Consider the following 9,105-nt stretch of genomic DNA (forward strand, 5'->3'; position numbering starts at 1 on the left):
GAGCATAAGAAATGATAACCTGGGGCGCCTGGGTGGCTCAGTTGGTTAAGCGACTGCCTTCGGCTCAGGTCATGATCCTGGAGTCCCGGGATCGAGTCCCGCATCGGGCTCCCTGCTCTGCAGGGAGTCTGCTTCTCCCTCCGACCCTCCCCCCTCTCATGTGCTCTCTCTCATTCTCTCTCTCTCAAATAAATAAATAAAATCTTAAAAAAAAAAAAAAGAAAGAAATGATAACCTGCCTCAAGAAGCCCTGGCAAGGCGTGGACAGGTTTCGGGGAGCCCTGATGGCAGCATGGAGGCCGGCGCGTATTTGGGGTACTCAGGGAAGATTTCCTTGATGTGATTAACTATTCAACAAAAATGAGAAGCTGGGTTCTAGACAGCGGTGGTACAGCATCCAACTTGTGCCCTGAAGGGGCTTCTGAAGAGATGTCCCCGAAGATGAGAGGGAGTTAGCTCTGCAAAGAAGAGGGTTAGAATTTTCCCTGCAAAGGGAGTAGCCTGGGCAAAGTCCTGGAGGCCAGAACGTTAATGGCCTGCTGGGAGAACAGGAACCTGTTAGAGTGGCAGTAACAAAAGGACAGGAGTAGGGTGGGCAGGAGTGGTGGGAAGTAGTTTCAGGCAAGACTACAAAGGGCTTTGAATGTCAAGGGAGAAGTTTGGTCTTGGCCCTGTAGATCATAGTGACCAACAGACTGGAATTACTTGCAGTTCCTAGAGTGTATCAGGCTATTTCAAGTCTCCTTAAATGCTCTTTCCTGTGCTTGGAATGCCTTTCCTTCACTGTCTGTCTCACTGTTCCCATTTGTCCATCAGTATTCTAGCCAAGCATCATCAATATTGGGGAGACTCCCAGCTGACCAGGTGTCCGGCTCTGGGCTCCCATTGGATCCTATAGGAGCACCTAGTAGTCTTTCCCTGAATTGAGAGCACTGTAGTTGTAGCTTCAGGTCCTCTCCCCTACCCAGGCCTCATCTACATTATCTCCATGATTCCCAGCCCTTTCTTGTCTTCTCCCCCAGAAGCCCCAGAACTGGGCTACATCAGGCCACAGGTAGACAGAGATGGGGAAGCCCATGAAACCAGCTGTGAGCCATGTGGTCCTCTAAACTGAGAGCTGTGGCAAGTCCCTGGGATCTACTTGCTAGGGTCTGAAGCCTGACATCCCTTCCCGCGTCGCGAAGGGTGAGAACCAGTGGTACTCTGCAAACATGAGTTCACATCCCTGAATATCCAGCAACCCTCTGGCGAATGAGTTGAGGCTGGAAAGAGAGTCAGGGAAGATGTTTGAGAGCAGGGCTATAACCAGGATGCATAACACAGGTAGGACTGTAAATACAACACCTAACACAATGGTTCACCAGGTGCTAGACAGTGTTAAAGCCTTTACATGATTGATCTTATTTCATCTTTACAACAGTCCTGCTTACAGATGGAGAGATTGAGTCTGCAAAGGGTTAGAGGTTAGTGGACGTGCCCATGGGCAACCAGTTAGAAGGAGACAGTTGGCTGACCACACTGTACCACATGATAGAAGAGAGACTGTCACCTCAGATTTGCTTGCAGCAAATAGCAAAGTTGTTCTGTGTGGAGGCTCCTGCAGGGTTGGGGAAGGGAACTCAGGAGAAGGAAGAAGACGAAGAGGCAGCATGAAGGTTTATGAAGAAAAAAAAAACAAACACAGACAAATCAAAAGAATCTGCAGTTAAGGCCCTGGCAGTAGACACTAAAGTGGGCATGGCCCTTGATCTTAAGGAAATGTCCTTGGCATTAAAGGCTCATGGAAGCACAGTAACCAAGTTCTCTCTGAAAAAGCTGATAATGTCCCTGAGCAAAACATCAGGGAGGCTGAGAGAGGTTTGGAGAAGGGTTCCTGCCAGTGGCCAGTCTGTTACCAGCACAGGGAAGATGGATAGGAAGGACAGGTCCTCTCAAACCACCAGAGGCCTGAAGGGTGACTATCTCAGGCCTTCAAGAGGCAACACTCAGTCCATTCAATAGCCTAGCCACTCTTGCCCCAAGTAGGAGGTTTAGGTGGACCCTTAGTTTGGCATGGGAGCATGACTGGAAGGAAAACTGGCTCTTGGGCCATTGTGGAAAGCAGTTACAAGTGCCTCATTCTTAGGGACCTCTTTGATGACCGTCAGACCCAGTTCCCCTTCAGAATGACAAGATGTGGCTGCTGGGGTTTGGGGACTGGGTGAATCCATTCCCAGGGAATTGCTAGTGTTGTCTGAATCCTATAATGCAAAAGAAATGGTGGCTGAGATTGGATCAAATTCTCAAGGCTTATTAAATGACAGGTGCACAAATTCACAGCCAGGAGACCCAGACTATAAGAAAAGCTAAAGAAGTTCTTCATTCTGAGGGGAAATGAAATAAGATAAGAGCCTGGGTCTACAAGAAGGAATAAGAAGCCCTGGGAAAGGCAACTATACATTGAAGACTATTCTCTCTTCTTAATTTCCTTAAAGACAAATGACTAGGGGCACCTAGCTGGCTCAGTCAGTAGAGCATGTGACTCTTGATCTCAAGGTTGTTGGTTTGAGCTCTACATTGGGTGTAGAGATTGCTTAAAAATAAAATCTTAAAAAATAAAGACAAATGACTAAACTAAAAATAATAACAATGTGTTGTTAGCTTTATAGCAAAGTAGAAGAGGATATGAATGGAATTATACTGTTGTAGGGTGGTTATGTTATACATGAAGAGGTATACTAATATTAATTCAGAGCAAACTGGGATAAGTTAAGGTTTCATATTCTAATCCTTAGAGCAACCACCAAAAAAAGGTACATCTAAAAACCCAATAGATGAGATAAAATATTAAAATATTCTTGATCCAAGGAAGTCAAGAATAAAGGACACAAGTACAGATAGAAAAAAAAATAATAGATTTAAACAACTGTATTAATAATTACATTAAGTATAAATGGGTTAAACACTTCAACTGAAGGCAGAGATTGTCAGAAGGCATTTAAAAAGTTAAGATCCAACTACATGCTGCCTGCAAAAAATTCACTTAAAACATAAAGACACAGACAAGTTAAAAGTAAAGGGATGGAAAAGATATACCATGTAAGCATAATCATAAGAAATCTGGAATGGCTGTTTTCATATCAGACAAAGTAAACTTTAAGACAAGAAATATTACCAGAGATAAAGAGGAGCATTATATAATGATAAAAGGGTCAATCAATCATTAAGTGCTAACAATCCCAAATGAGTATGCTCCTAATAACACAGCTTCAAATTATATGAAGCAAAGATTAACAGAACTAAAGGAATAAATAAATAGCTCCAAAATTATAATAGGAGATTTTTAACATCCCTCTCTCTGTAATTGGACAGAACCAGTATACAAAAAATCAGGAAAGATTTGGATGATCTAAACAAAATTATCAACCAACATGACCTAATTGATCTTTATAGAACATGCCACCCAAAAATGGCAAAACAAATGATTGGTGCCCTTTGCAAGCAGCAGAATGATGATAATAATTTTTGTATGTAAAAATGACCTTTAAAAATATATTTCAAAAAATATATATATATATATATTTCAATATAGGGGCACCTGGGTGGCTCAGTTGGTTAAGTGCCTGCCTTCAGCTCAGGTCATGATCCCAGGGTCCTGGGTTTAAGCCCTGTGTTGTCTGGGGAAGTCTGCTTCTCCCTCTCCCTCTGCCCCTCGGCCCCCCCACCCCACCCCGGCTCATGCTCTCTGTCAAATAAATAAATAAAATCTTAATATATTCATCTAAAACTAATGATGTAATGTATGGGGACCAACATAAGAATAAAATTTAAAAAAATCTTAATATATAATATATTAATACATATTTCAGTATAAATATATACCATGGGATATAACTCAACATATAAAAATAAATGAACTATTGATATATGCCATGACTTTGCTGAATCTCCAGGAAATTACGCTCAGTGGGAAAAGAAAGCCAATCTCAAAAGGTTATACATTGTATCATTCTACTGATACAACATTTTTGAAATGAAAAAAATTTAGAAATGGAGGACAGAGTAGTGGTTGCCAGGTGTTAGGGATGGTGGGGAGAAATGGTTATATAAGGGCAACATGAGGAATCACTGTGTTGTTGGAACTGTTCAGTATCTTGACTTTGTGATGGGTACACGAGACTACACAGGTGATTACATTGTGTATAACTTAACACAAATATAGACACACACATAAAAAGAATACAAGTAAAATAGGGAAATCTGAATAAGATCATTAGATTGTATCAATGTCAAAATCCTGGTTGTGACATACCGTAATTTTGCAAAATGTTACTACTGGAGGAAACTGAGGAGAGTGTAAAGGGATGTCTCTGATCATTTCTTTCTTTTTTTTTTTTTTTAAGATTTATTAGGGGCAGAGGGAGAAAGAGAACCCTGAAGCAGAATCCCTGCTGAGTGGGGAGCTTGACACAGGGCTTGATGGCAGGACCCTGAGATCATGACCTAAGCTGAAACCAAGAGCCAGGCACCCAATCAATTGAACCACCCAGGCGCCCCTCTAATCATTTCTTACAACTGCATGTGAATCTAAAATTATCTCGAGAGGGTCGCTTTGGTGGTTCAGTCAGTTAAGCATCTGCCTTCAGCTCAGGTTATGATCCTACAGTCCGTGGATCGAGGACCACACCCCCCTCCTTGGGCTCCCTGCTCAGCTGGGAGTCTGCTTCCCCCTCTGCCTCTCCCTCCCCTCACTCCTGCTCTCTCTCAAATAAATAGATAAAGTCTTTTAAAAAATAAATAAAAATAAAATTATCTCAAGAAAAATTTCACTAAAAATATATTACAAAAACCACTCACGTTCACTTTAGAAAACACCTACAATAGATAATGGCATAAGGTTTTGTTTTTTAGAAGTTCTTATCTTTTAGAGATACATACTGAAGAATTTTCAGGTGAAATTATATGATACTTATTTTAAAATGCTCCAACAACAACAAAAAGGAGTAAGGTCGGTAATGGAAGATTTGCAAAATGTCCATAGTTGTTCAAGTTGGCATTTTTGAAAATTTCCAAGTGTTAAAAAATGCTCACAATCCTACTATTAAAACTCTAATGAATTTGGATATACACATACGTATGTGTATACATACACATTATATATATGATGTATATATTAGCTTTATTGAGATATATTGATACACAATAATATACAAATATTTAAAGTGTACAATTTGATATGTTTTGACATATACCCATGAAACTACCCATAATCAAGGTAGTGAATGTTTCCCTCATACCCAAAAGGATCTTTGTACCTCTTTATAATCCCTTCCTCCTGCCTCTCCCCATTCATACCCAAGAAAACACTGATCTTCTTTTTGTAATCATAGATTAGTTTGCATTTTCCAGATAGATCTATTTATCATCTATCATCTATCTATCTATCTATCTATCTATCTATCTATCTATCTATTTTTTGTCTGGCTTTTCTCACTCAGCATAATTTTTTTTTTTTAAGATTTTATTTATTTATTTGACAGAGACAGAGACAGCGAGAGCAGGAACACAAGCAGGGGGAGTGGGGAGGGAGAAGCAGACTTCCCGCTGAGCCAGGAGCCCGATGTGGGGCTCGATCCCAGGACCCTGGGATCATGACCTGAGCCAAGGTAGTCACTTAACCAACTGAGCCACCCAGGCGCCCCTCTCACTCAGCATAATTATTTTGAGGTTTATCCATGTTATTGCATGTATCAATAGTTCACTTCTTTTTATTGGTAAGTAGTATTCCATTGTATGGATATGCCCCAATTTGTTTATCCAGTTGTCTGTTGATGAACATTTGGGTTGCTTCCAATTTGGGGCTATTACATATAACACATGCATGTACAAGTCTTTCTATGCACATATGCTTTCATTTCCCTTGGATAAATACCTATGAATGGAATGGGTGGACTATATGGTAGATGTATATTTAATTTTTTAGGAAATTACAGAATAGTTTTGCAAAGTGTTGTACAAATTTACTTTTCCCACCAGCAGTATGTGAGAGTTTCAGTTCTGCACATCCTTGTCAACACTTAGAATGGTCAGTCTTTCTAACTTTAGTCACTCCTATAGGTGCATGGTGTGTTTCATTATTGCTTTAATTTGCATTTCCCTAATAACTAATGCTGAGCATTTTTTCATATGGTTATTTGCCATCCATGTATTATCATCTTTGGTGAGAGGTCTATTCAAAATTTTTGTCCTTTTTAAATTGGATTCTTTGCTTATTGTTGTATTTTGAGAGTTCTTTATATGTTCTGGATACAAGTCATTCACCCACATATACACTTAGCAAAGATTTTCGTTCAGTTTGTGGTTTGTCTTTTCTTTGTCTGAACAGCATTTTTCTTAGAGCAAAAGTTTTTAATCTTGATGATACAAGTCCCTTATTAGGTACATAATGTATGATCTGCAAATATTTTTTTCCTATTCTGTGGATTGACTTTTCACTTTCTAGTTTGTATTGTTTGTAGCACAAATGTTTTTAATCTCGATGAAGTCCAGTTTATTCATTTTTCTTTTGTTGCTTGTTTTGGCCATTCTGGGTCCCTTGCATCCTCATATGAATTTTATAATTAACTTGTCATTTTCTGCAAAAAAGGCAGTTGGAATTTTGATAAGGATGTATTGAGATCAATTTGGAGAGTACTGACATTTTAACAATATTAAGTCTTCCAGTCATGAACATGGGGCGTTTCTAATTTAATAAGATCTTATTTAATTTCCTTCAATAATATTTTATAATTTTCAGGGCACAAGTTTTGGAGTACTTTTGACAAGTTTATTCCCAAATATTTTATTCTTTTTGGTGCTATTATAAATGGAATTGTCTTTTTTGATTTCATTTTCCAACTGTTCACTGTTAATGTATAGAAATGTGATTGACTTCTATATATTGATCTTGTATCTTGCACTCTTGTTGAATTTGTTTATCCAGCAGCTTTTTTAGTGGACTCTTCATGATTTTCTACATACATGTCATCTGCTAATATAGTTTTGCTTCTTCCTTTCCAACCTGAATGCCCTTTTTTTTTTCCTTGCCTAATTGCTCTGACCAGTACTTCCAGTACAATTTTGAATAGAAGTGGTGAGAGTGGACATCTTTGTCTTGTTCCTGAACTTAGGGGTAAAACATTCAGTTTTTTACCATTAAGTGTGGTGTTAGATATAGGTATATTAGTTTCCTAGAATGGCCATAACAAAGCAGTAAGAAAAAAAATCTTACATATTTGCCTATGTAGTTAGCATTGCCTGTGCTTTTTATTCCTTTGTGTGGATCCAGATTTCCATCTGCTATCATCTTCCTTTTGTCTAAAGCATTTCCTTATTTTTCTATAGCACCAGTGATGAATCCTTTCAGCTTTTGTATACCTGAAAATGTCTTCATGTCATCCTGTTGTTGTTCTGAGAAATATTCCTTCCACATATGGAATTCTAAGTTGACTCTTTTCCCCAGTATTTTAAAGATGTTGCTCCACTTGCATTGTTTCTAATGACAAATCTGTCAGGCTCATCTTTGTACCTCTATATGTAACATGTCTTTTTTTCCCCCTCTAGCTGCTTTTAAGATTTTTTCTTTATCACTGATTTTGAGAAATTGATTGTGATATGTCTTGGTGCAGTTTTCTTCATTTTTCGTGTTGAGTATCTTAGGTCTGTGGATTTATAATTTTTAATATTAAAATATCTTTCTATCCCTTTCTTGCTCCTCTTTTTTGGAGATCCTAATTATCTGTACATAAACTTGAAGTGTCCCACAGCTCATTGATGCTCTTTTATTTTTGTTGATTCTTTTTTTTTTCTGTGTTTCATTTTGAATGGTGCCTATTTTTATGCCTTTAATTCACCAATCTTTTTCTCTATAGTGTCTAATCTGCTATCCATCCAATCCAGTATCTCAAATCTTGTAGTTTTCTTTCCTTTTCTTTTTTAACACACAGCTGTTAGTGCATCTTTAAAATATCACAAAGAAGTCTGAAAAATCATCTGGCATCTTGCTGTTTCTGTAGCTGAACAGCTTAAATCCTATTCATTAGCCTGCTAAACTTTTCCTTTTTCAGAAACGATACCATCCAAAAATGTTCTGATATCCTTATTTTTAACTCTTGTGGCTTGCTGAATCAAAGCAGCTGAATTTGCTACAAGTTTAATGTCATTTCCTTCAAGAATTAACTCATCTTTTTGAGCTTGTGATACTGAACAGGCAATGCCTGGCCTCATCTGAACCCAGCAGATGTATTTTTTGCCCAAGAAATTTCAGATTTCAACAAGAGAATCATTCTTCTGAATGACAGCATTGATGGGGAAGTGAACACACAGAGACTTTATCTTTTTTTTTTTTAATTTTATTCTTATGTTAATCCCCATACACTACATCATTAGTTTTAAATGAAGTGTTCCATGACTCATTGTTTGTGCACAACACCCAGTGCTCCACGCAGAATGTGCCTTCCTCAATACCCACCACCAGGCCAACCCATCCTCCCACCCCCCTCCCCTCCAGAACCCTCAGTTCGTTTTTCAGAGTCCATCGTCTCTCATGGTTCGTCTACCCCTCCGATTTCCCCCGCCTCACTCCTCCCCTCCCGCTACCTTCTTCTTCTTTTTTTTTTCTTAAGATATATTGCATTATTTGTTTCAGAGGTACAGATCTGAGATTCAACAGTCTTGCACAATTCACAGCGCTTACCAGAGCACACACCCTCCCCAGTGTCCATCACCCAGTCACCCCATCCCTCCCACCCCACCCCCCACTCCAACAACACTCAGTTTGTTTCCTGCGATTAAGAATTCCTCATATCAGTGAGATCATATGATACATGTCTTCACAGAGACTTTATCTTGTACTGGAAGCCCAGTGTAACACTCTTTTTTTTTTTTTAATTTTTTTTTTTTAAAGATTTTATTTATTTGAGAGAGAGAGAATGAGAGACAGAGAGCACAAGAGGGAAGAGGGTCAGAGGGAGAAGCAGACTCCCCGCCGAGCAGGGAGCCCGATGCGGGACTCGATCCTGGGACTCCAGGATCATGACCTGAGCCGAAGGCAGTCGCTTAACCAACTGAGCCACCCAGGCGCCCAGC

The 9,105-nt window shown here is 39.2% G+C and overlaps 1 pseudogene; it reads right to left on the reverse strand.

The window, feature by feature from the left end:
- Positions 1–8,049: 8,049 nt before the first annotated feature.
- Positions 8,050–8,690, reverse strand: LOC135364576 (large ribosomal subunit protein uL6-like; annotated as a pseudogene).
- Between the last annotated feature and the right edge of the window lie 415 nt (positions 8,691–9,105).

This window comes from Mirounga angustirostris, unplaced genomic scaffold (assembly GCF_029215605.1).
Source record: "Mirounga angustirostris isolate CCGP_5_RB_7025 unplaced genomic scaffold, mMirAng1.0.hap1 SCAF_5, whole genome shotgun sequence".
In the NCBI taxonomy this organism is placed as follows: domain Eukaryota; kingdom Metazoa; phylum Chordata; class Mammalia; order Carnivora; family Phocidae; genus Mirounga; species Mirounga angustirostris.